The following is an 11,086-nucleotide window of genomic DNA, read 5'->3' as shown; positions in this document are numbered from 1 at the left end:
CCACCTTTCGCAGCAATGCAGGCTGCTATTCTCCCATGGAGACGATCGTAGAGATGCTGGATGTAGTCCTGTGGAACGGCTTGCCATGCCATTTCCACCTGGCGCCTCAGTTGGACCAGCGTTCGTGCTGGACGTGCAGACCGCGTGAGACGACGCTTCATCCAGTCCCAAACATGCTCAATGGGGGACAGATCCGGAGATCTTGCTGGCCAGGGTAGTTGACTTACACCTTCTAGAGCACGTTGGGTGGCACGGGATACATGCGGACGTGCATTGTCCTGTTGGAACAGCAAGTTCCCTTGCCGGTCTAGGAATGGTAGAACGATGGGTTCGATGACGGTTTGGATGTACCGTGCACTATTCAGTGTCCCCTCGACGATCACCAGTGGTGTACGGCCAGTGTAGCAGATCGCTCCCCACACCATGATGCCGGGTGTTGGCCCTGTGTGCCTCGGTCTTATGCAGTCCTGATTGTGGCGCTCACCTGCACGGCGCCAAACACGCATACGACCATCATTGGCGCCAAGGCAGAAGCGACTCTTATCGCTGAAGACGACACGTCTCCATTCGTCCCTCCATTCACGCCTGTCGCGACACCACTGGAGGCGGGCTGCACGATGTTGGGGCGTGAGCGGAAGACGGCCTAACGGTGTGCGGGACCGTAGCCCAGCTTCATGGAGACGGTTGCGAATGGTCCTCGCCGATACCCCAGGAGCAACAGTGTCCCTAATTTGCTGGGAAGTGGCGGTGCGGTCCCCTACGGCACTGCGTAGGACCCTACGGTCTTGGCGTGCATCCGTGCGTCGCTGCGGTCCGGTCCCAGGTCGACGGGCACGTGCACCTTCCGCTGACCACTGGCGACAACATCGATGTACTGTGGAGACCTCACGCCCCACGTGTTGAGCAATTCGGCGGTACGTCCACCCGGCCTCCCGCATGCCCACTATACGCCCTCGCTCAAAGTCCGTCAACTGCACATACGGTTCACGTCCACGCTGTCGCGGCATGCTACCAGTGTTAAAGACTGCGATGGAGCTCCGTATGCCACGGCAAACTGGCTGACACTGACGGCGGCGGTGCACAAATGCTGCGCAGCTAGCGCCATTCGACAGCCAACACCGCGGTTCCTGGTGTGTCCGCTGTGCCGTGCGTGTGATCATTGGTTGTACAGCCCTCTCGCAGTGTCCGGAGCAAGTATGGTGGGTCTGACACGCCGGTGTCAATGTGTTCTTTTTTCCATTTCCAGGAGTGTATATCAAAGAGAACATTCGTTGATGAGATTGCTATCTTGAGTGAAAATGAAGATGAATTGCAGGACCTTTTGGATGGAATTAACAGTCTAATCAGCATACATTACGGGTTCTCAGTAAACCTAAGAAAGACGAAAGTAGAGAGGGTAGTAGAAATGAAATTAGGGATAAATTTGACATCAAAACTGTGGACGGTTGAACGGAGTGACGCAGTTCTGTTACATCTGAACTGAAATAACACATGACGGACGGAGCTAGATGGACGTAAAAAGTAGACCGCCATAACCAAAAAGGGAATTCCTGGCCGAAACAAGTCTGCTAGTATCAAATATAGCCGTAATTTGAGGAAGAAATTTGGGAGAATGTACGTTTGGGGCACAGTATGATACGGGACTCAGTCGTGGACTACGTGAAAAAAGTAAAAAAAATTAGGAACGAAGCGTTTATGATGCGGTGTTGAAGAAGTATGTGGAAAATTAGGTAGACTCAAAAGATAAAAACTTAGTTTCTCCACAGACACGGCGAAGAGGGGAACGAGTGGAAAACATTGAAAAGAAGAAACGAGAAGATAGCACGACATTTGTTAAGACATTGACAACGTCCTTGACACTTGAGCGAACTCTGTTTGGCAAAACCTGCAGCGTATGACAAATACTAGGTTATAAATATTAGGATGTTTACAGTAATATGAAAAATTGAGTCCGCTTGATGCAAAACACGGTGTTATTTGTTTATTTCTTTATTATCCCAAACTAGTTTCGGCGATAAATATCACCATCATCAGTGTTTTTTTTAAATCTAAAACATGCAGAAAATAGTATCGTTGTAGAAACACAGTAAAACATTATTACGTTTTTACAAATCGTCTTTTGAAATATAGTTTTATGTTGATACTTTCATACTACCTTATTTATTGTACGCTACAGCATGTTTTAAGCTATTATTGGTTCCTGCCTAAGAAGTACAGCACACATTCAACTTTTGCAGAACATCTAATGAACAATAACCATAACCCCACTAATATCGAAAACTATCTACGCATTCTGAGAAACAGCAACAGTCTATACCGACAACTAACGATACAAGAAAGTTATCACATTCAAAAAGCTATAGTCGAAGGGAAAAATGTAAGAAATGAACACACAACACTCTGCAACAACACACTCTTTACCGCTCTGAGAGAGCTGACCAAGGACACAGAACAGAAAGCACACACACGCAAAAGAACCACTTCCCCATCACACACAGAGACATAAATAATGAACAGAAGTCGTCGTAATTCGCGCTACAGTTTTTCATAGCCTTTCTCGCCACTTGCGATACGCCTCTCGCGACACACCCGAACTGCAAGATGGCGTAATATTCCGGATAAGAAAAAAACAAAGTGCAGAAGTTTTGTTTTCCTGCGTAACAAGCAGCCACACACCACCCAACGAACGTGAGTACACGAATAGCTAAGCAACAGCTAAATACACACCAAAACACTACCACAACCCCAAGTATATACTGCTGACTAACGAAGTTCGCCTTTGAGTATTTGTTTACTAACAGCCGCTCACATTGTTGCAGATGACATGATGTTCGCTAAGTAAAAAGACGATAACAGAAAAAGAGCACAGAAAATATGCCACAAACAGCGCCAATAATAGCTTAAAATATGCTGTAGCATACAATAAATAAGGTAGTATGAAAGTATCAATATAAAACTATATTTCAAAAGACAATTTGAAAAAATGTAATAATGTTTTACTGTGTTTGTACAACCATACCATTTCATACATGTTTAGATTAAAAAAAAAAACAAAAAAAAAACAATGGTGATGATGATATTTGTCGCCGTAACTAGTGTGGGATAATAAAGAAATAAACAAATAACACGGTGTTTTGCATCAAGGCGGACTCAATTTGTGATATTACTGTTTTTCTACGCAAACACGGACCAAATGGAAGAGTTCCAAGACAATATTAGGATGTTTGGAGCAAGTGCTACTGTGACCTCGGAGACGAAGAGGTTGGCATTGGCGAAGAATTCGTGCCGCCTCGCATCGAACCGTTGTGAAGCCTGTCGACCATTTTGTCAATCTTTCATCTGCATACTGGCCATCTTAGCCTTTATTTCACACATTTTTATTTCGCTGCTACTATTGAGTCTGCATTCCTCTTCCTGGGGACTTACTCGTTGCATAAAGCCATGTTTCCACAGGGATGAAATACTTGCATGTGCATCCTCCAACCAGTACCCTTACAATCCAGTTAGCGTTTCCACACGCCGACGGAAAACACACGACTTACGCGACTCACAAGATGGCTACAAATGAAGTTATTCGTAGGGATAAGATAGTGTCATCCGAAGCTTAAGAATAAGCTTCACCCGACGTTTATCAGCAAGGTTCGTTATTCGCAAAGTAGTTAACATTACTGCACAGCTAGCCGAACACCTTGTACTGGAGTTCATCTACATCTACATCTACATTTATACTCCGCAGACCACCCAACGGTGTGTGGCGGAGTGCACTTTACGTGCCACTGTCATTACCTCCCTTTTCTGTTCCAGTCGCGTATGGCTCGCGGGAAGAACGCCTGTCTGAAAGCCTCCGTGCGCGCTCGAATCTCTCTAATTTTACATTCGTGATCTCCTCGGGAGGTATAAGTAGGGGGAAGCAATATATTCGATACCTCATCCAGAAACGCACCCTCTCGAAACCTGGCGAGCAAGCTAAGCCGCGATGCAGAGCGCCCCTCTTGCAGAGTCTGCCACTTGAGTTTGCTAAACATCTCCGTATCGCTAACACGGTTACCAAATAACCCTGTGACGAAACGCGCCGCTCTTCTTTGGATCTTCTCCGTCTCCTCTGTCAACCCGATTTGGTACGGATCCCACACTTATGAGCAATACTCAAGTATAGGTCGAACGAGTGTTTTGTAAGCCACCTCCTTTGTTGATGGACTACATTTTCTAAGGACTCTTCCAATGAATCTCAACCTGGTACCCGCCTTACCAACAATTAATTTTATGTGATCATTACTTCTTCAAATCGTTCTGTACGCATACTCCCAGATATTTTACAGAAGTAACTGCTACCAGTGTTTGTTCCGCTATCATATAATCATACAATAAAGGATCCTTCTTTCTATGTATTCGCAATACATTACATTTATCTATGTTAAGGGTCAGTTGCCACTCCCTGCACCAAGTGCCTATCCGCTGCAGATCTTCCTGCATTTCGCTACTATTTTCTAATGCTGCAACTTCTCTGTATACTACAGCATCATCCGCAAAACGCCGCATGGAACTTCCGACACTATCTACTAGGTCATTTATACATATTGTGAAAAGCAATGGTCCCATAACACTCCCCTATGGCACGCCAGAGGTTACCTTAACGTCTGTAGACGTCTCTCCACGAAAGAGAAACGAAAGCACAGGTATTGGGGTCTGTAAATGTGTGTAAAATCCAGTACGCTAATAAGGGAGCTATATGCCGAGGACGAAACTCAGTTTCGAATATCAAATAATTTTTCAATTAATTCTGAGTCCCATTTCCAGCTCTATACAAAAATCTGATAAAGGTATGTGGGATGCTGTACCAGCTCGCAAGAAATTACAAGTAACATAGGTAGCTGGAGACATTATCATCACTGCAATACACGTATCACAAGTTATGTACTTGGATGCTATCTACAATGCACCGTAGGCACATTGGGAAGTAAGATTTTTGCCTCAATAGTTCTGCTTTGTTTTTATTTTTAGAGTAAGCCACAGGTTCTGTAATTATAACGTTTGCATTACAGGTACGGTACTTAATTTTGCAAGCGAACTTTCTACTACTGTGCGGAACAATCATTACTTAGTAATAGCGCCAATACCAACACTATTGTATTTACATTGGATTTTAATTAGAGTCAAGAGTATCGTAGCTTTAAACCTCTAAAAGCACAAATAATATTTGTGTTTCCACTTCACAGTAATATTTACACTCAGTGACTAAAGCAGAAAAGAAAAAAGAACATCGACGTACTGAAATAAAAAGTACATGTTTAATATTGAGTTTTCTGCATCAGCATGAATCTCAGTAAGTCTACACTCTGACTTATAATATTTTTCAAACCCATAAATCACTTGAAACGTTGCTGCGCTACTTCATTACAAATAAGTGATTATAAAGGATTTGTTGAATGCTAGAATTAGGTTCCCATCACGCGGATAAAGAACATTTTGCCCATTTACAAAGTATTTATTTACTTACGCGGATACTTATTTTGGTATGAAGCATGCATAAACAAACTAGTCAAGATCTGTGCTGCTGAAGGAATCACAGCAGAATAAGAGCAGACCAACCAAGCGGCAGCTGCTGAAGATCTTAGGCTATGGTCGGGGAAGCGACGTCATGCAAGAAAGTTAAACACCTTTTAGCTTTCAACACGGAAGCTGACTTACGCAAGCGATGTTGCGGGAGTGCACGTGTAAGTTACTCGTGCCTGTGAAAACACGGTGAACAACAGAATAATACAGAAAAATCTGTAAACAATCAGAAAATAATGTAGCCGTACCTCGGCAGATAGGGGCGTGGGAAAGGACGTGAACACGCAGCAATGTTGGCAGTAACGGCTCTTTCGTGGTTTCGTGCGTGGTGATATATTTCGTATCTTCCTTCTTCATTTCGCTTAGTTCTAAATAATACTGTCCACCCATATTATCTGCATGCCAAACGGGGCTACGTTGTTTGGAGGACTCATGGTCCGTGCTTTGAGTTTTAGAAAAAGTATTTTGGTGTCGCAGATGTGGATGCCAATTATGAACTTATTACTTTTTCCGAAATCAGAGCCCAAGCTTCACGCAGCATTGGTTGTCCGCTGCCAGGGCCCTCGGGAAACACGGGCCACAAAAAAAAAAAAAAAAAAAAAAAAAAAAAAAAAAAATTGCGACGTCACATTAACAGCCTTGCCGGACACGAATCTCGAACACTCGGCTATGTCCGGAGCCAGGCCGAAAATCATTAAGTCAATGAAAAGGTACCCAATAAAGTCTTTAACTTTGTCATACGCACTGATTAACAGAAACATTATGACCACCGACCAACTATCGATCAAAACCCATCCAGACGATAGCAGCGTCACCTGGCTAGTCAGACAGACTACGTTGCTATTGTTTCAGTGAGTGTTATAACAATGCCACCACTTACAAAGTAGGTTAGAAATCAGATTAATAATGTTGCTCACGCAGCATATGTGCGCTTTATCGGGCAATAACAAAGTTATTGACTGTGGATGGTATCGTCAGGATGGAAATAATGAAGTCACTGTAAAAAAGTCATTAATTTTGGCACTTATCTTGAATGGATTCCCACGTAGATTTCGTGGAAATTGTTATGGCTCGTCTTGTTGATTCTAGGATGATTCCACTTTGACTGCTAGAAGGTCCAGATCTGTATTTTAGCAATATTTGAAGAACTAACAAATGCGTTTTTTAGGAAATTCTTAATGATCAAACAATCCCAGATCAGAACAATTTTTGACTTGGTGTTCACTATCCACATTTTTATTAAACTTCTTGTAAACTCACATATACTTCTTCCTAACTGTCACATCATCAAGAAAACAGTTTTGTATCAATCTTCATATATTTAATTTCCACTTCAACCACTTGACTGTTCTTTTACAAAGCGAAATAACTACTGAACTTCTGCAAAGTGAAACAATGACTACTCTCTGTGCGCATTCGCGCCAAAACGGTTACAATTAAGTCAAAGATTATGACAGTCTCACAGAAATGAATACACACAAGAACCATATCACTGTAATATATCGATACATCGGAGTACCTATAAATTAATAAAACCAAATGTGAATATTGTCACAAAAATATGTCTGTTACATCGCAGAAAAGTAGTACGATATTACTGGTATCGAAAGCTGGGATTGGAGTGCTGTAATGGTCACGTAAATAAAGAACCATTACAGTGTGGTGTCCGTGTGTAGAATGGGGAAGGCGTGCGGCATATCTGAGTTTGACCGAGGGCAGTTTGTGATGGCCCGGAGGCTCGTCACGAGCATTTCAGAAACAGTACGACTTGTCGGGCGTTCGAGGTGTGCTCTGATGAGTATCTTCACACGTGGCAAAACCAAGGTCAAACCGTGTCGAGACGCCGTGAACTTGGGCGGCCATCCCTCATCACAGATGTCGGACGTCATAGGCAGGGCAGACTGGTAAAGCAGGACAGGTGGCCCTGACATCAGACATTAATGATGGCCAGAGTACAAGTGTGTCTGAACACAAAGAGCGTCAACCCTCCCAAAGATGGGCCTCAGCAGCTGACGATCCGTGCGTGTGCCAACGTTAAAGCCACGACATCGGCAACTGCAACTGAAATAGGACGTAACCATCGGCACTGAACGTTGGCGCAGTGGCAGTGTGTTGTATGGTCTGATGAATCCCAGCACCATCTACATCATGCCGATGGGAGGGCACGAATCCGTCAACTCCCAGGGAAACAGCTACTTGATGGCCCCTGTGTCTCACGTCACAGCACATACAGTGGGGCGGAGACAAGCTGGCGGCGGCTCCGTTATGCTCTGGGGAACATTCACGTGGGTATCCATGGGTCCAGTTGAGCTCGTGCAAGGCACCATGATAGCCTAGGGGCATCGTACACTGGTTGCAGACCACGTAAGCCCCTTAATGACGATCATGTTTGCGACGACAGTGGCATTTTTCAACAAGATAATTCCAATCCTAGAGAAAGCAGGAGTTGACAGATGTGAAAATTACCGAACTATCAGTTTAATAAGCCACAGCTGCAAAATACTAACACTAATTGTTTACAGACGAATGGAAAAACTGGTAGAAGCCGACCTCGGGGATGATCAGTTTGGATTCCGTAGAAACACTGGAACACGTGAGGCAATACTGACCTTACGACTTATCTTAAAAAATAGATTAAGGAAAGGCAAACCTACGTTTCTAGCATTTGTAGACTTAGAGATAGCTTTCGACAATGTTGACTGGAATACTCCGTTTCAAACTCTGAAGGTGTCAGGCGTAAAATACAGGGAGCGAAAGGCTATTTACAATTTGTACAGAAACCAGATGACAGATACTAGAGTCGAGGGACATGAAAGGGAAGCAGTGGTTGGGAAGGGAGTGAGACAGGGTTGTAGCCTATCCCCGATGTTACTCAGTCTGTATATTGAGCAAGCAGTAAAGGAAACAAAAGAAAAATTCGGAGTAGGAATTAAAATCCATGGAGAAGAAATAAAAACTTTGAGGTTCGCCGATGACATTGTAATTCTATCAGAGACAGCAAAGACCCTGGAAGAGCAGCTGAACGGAGCGGACAATGTCTTGAAAGGAGGGTGTAAGATGAAAATCAACAAAAGTAAAACGAGGATAATGGAATCTAGTGGAATTAAAAGGGGTGATCCTGCGGGAATTAGATGAGAAAATGAGACGCTTAAAGTAGTAAATGAGTTTTGCTATTTGGGGAACAAAACAACTGATGATGGTCGAAGTAGAGAGGATATAAAATGTAGACTGGCAATGGCAAGGAGAGCATTTCTGAAGAAGAGAAATTTGTTAACATCGAGTATAGATTTAAGTGTTAGGAAGTCGTTTCTGAAAGTATTTGTATGGTCATAAATCAGATGCGAATAATTATAGGCCTATTTCGCTTACGTCAATCTGTTGTAGAATAATGGAACATGTTTTGTGTTCTCGTATTATGACGTTCTTAGATAATACAAATCTCCTTCATCATAACCAACATGGATTCCGCAAACAGAGATCATGTGAAACTCAGCTCGCCCTATTTGCCCAAGAAATTCACAGTGCCGTAGACACTGGCGAGCAGATTGATGCCGTATTCCTGGACTTCAGGAAGGCATTTGATACGGTTCCGCACTTACGTTTAGTGAAAAAAATACGAGCTTATGGAATATCGGACCAGGTTTGTGATTGGATTCAGGATTTCCTAGAAGAAAGAACACAACATGTCATTCTTAACGGTTCAAAATCTGCAGATGTAGAGGTAATTTCGGGAGTACCGCAGGGAAGCGTGATAGGACCTTTATTGTTTACAATATACATAAATGACTTAGTTGACAACATCGGTAGCTCCGTGAGGCTATTTGCAGATGACACGGTTGTCTACAAGAAAGTAGCAACATCAGAAGACTCGTACGTACTCCAGGAGGACCTGCAGAGGATTAATGCATGGTGCGACAGCTGGCAGCTTTCCCTAAACGTAGATAAATGTAATATAATGCGCATACATAGGGGCAGAAATCCATTCCAGTACGATTATGCCATAGGTGGTAAATCATTGGAAGCGGTAACGACCGTAAAATACTTAGGAGTTACTATCCGGAGCGATCTGAAGTGGAATGATCACATAAAACAAATAGTGGAAAAAGCCGGCGCCAGGTTGAGATTCATAGGAAGAATTCTAAGAAAATGTGACTCATCGACGAAAGAAGTAGCTTACAAAACGCTTGTTCGTCCGATTCTTGAGTATTGCTCATCAGTATGGGACCCTTACCAGGTTGGATTAATAGAAGAGATAGACATGATCCAGCGAAAAGCAGCGCGATTCGTCATGGGGACATTTAGTCAGCGCGAGAGCGTTACGGAGATGCTGAACAAGCTCCAGTGGCGGACACTTCAAGAAAGGCGTTACGCAATACGGAGAGGTTTATTATCGAAATTACGAGAGAGCACATTCCGGGAAGAGATGGGCAACATATTACTACCGCCCACATATATCTCGCGTAATGATCACAACGAAAAGATCCGAGAAATTAGAGCAAATACGGAGACTTACAAGCAGTCGTTCTTCCCACGCACAATTCGTGAATGGAACAGGGAAGGGGGGATCAGATAGTGGTACAATAAGTACCCTCCGCCACACACCGTAAGGTGGCTCGCGGAGTATAGATGTAGATGTATGGAAGTGAAACGTGGACGATACATAGTTTAGACAAGAAGAGAATAGAAGCTTTCGAAATGTGGTGCTACAGAAGAATGCTGAAGATTAGATGGGTAGATCACATAACTAATGAGGTACTGAACAGAATTGGAGAGAAGACAAATTTGTCACACAACTTGACTAGAAGAAGGGATCGGTTGGTAGGGCATATTCTGAGGCATCAAGGGATCACCAGTTTAGTATTGGAGGGCAGCGTGGTGCGTAAATATCCTATAGGGAGACCAAGAGATGAATACACTAAACAGATTCAGAAGGATGTAGGTTGCATTAGGTGCTGGGAGATGAGGAAGCTTGCACAGGATAGAGTAGCATGGAGAGATGCATCAAACCAGTCTCTGGACCACAACAACAACAATGCATCATGACGCAAGGCCAGGAGTATGATGGAGTGGTTCGAGGAACACAGTGGCGAGTGCCAGTTGATGACTTGGCCCGCAGCTCGCCAGATCTGATCTACTCGATCGAACACATCTGGGATATGATTGAACGCGGCGTCGGAGCTCACCGCTCTCCTCCCCAGAATTTACGGGAATTAGGTGGCTTGATTGTGCGGATGTGGTACCAAGTCTCTCCAGCGACCTGTCAAAGCCTCATTGTTCCCATGCCATGAGGCGCAGCTAGGAAGTATAAAAGTGGTCTCCCCGCTGAAGACTATCGCTGCAACTCATTAGACTTGAAGTGTCACGTGCTGTGATGTACGCCACGGGGCCTGTATATCTCATTGGTCCCAGTCCGTTGCCATATGACTTTATCAGGATGCATTTCTAAGTGGTTTGGTGTCAGTTTTCCAGACGTTGTAGCACATGCTTCCCACTCAAGTAGCTCTTTAAATCGCTTCAAGAGGCTGACTGCACT

The sequence above is a fragment of the Schistocerca piceifrons genome, chromosome 8 (genome assembly GCF_021461385.2).
Source record: "Schistocerca piceifrons isolate TAMUIC-IGC-003096 chromosome 8, iqSchPice1.1, whole genome shotgun sequence".
NCBI lineage: Eukaryota > Metazoa > Arthropoda > Insecta > Orthoptera > Acrididae > Schistocerca > Schistocerca piceifrons.
This window is presented reverse-complemented; position numbering follows the sequence as displayed.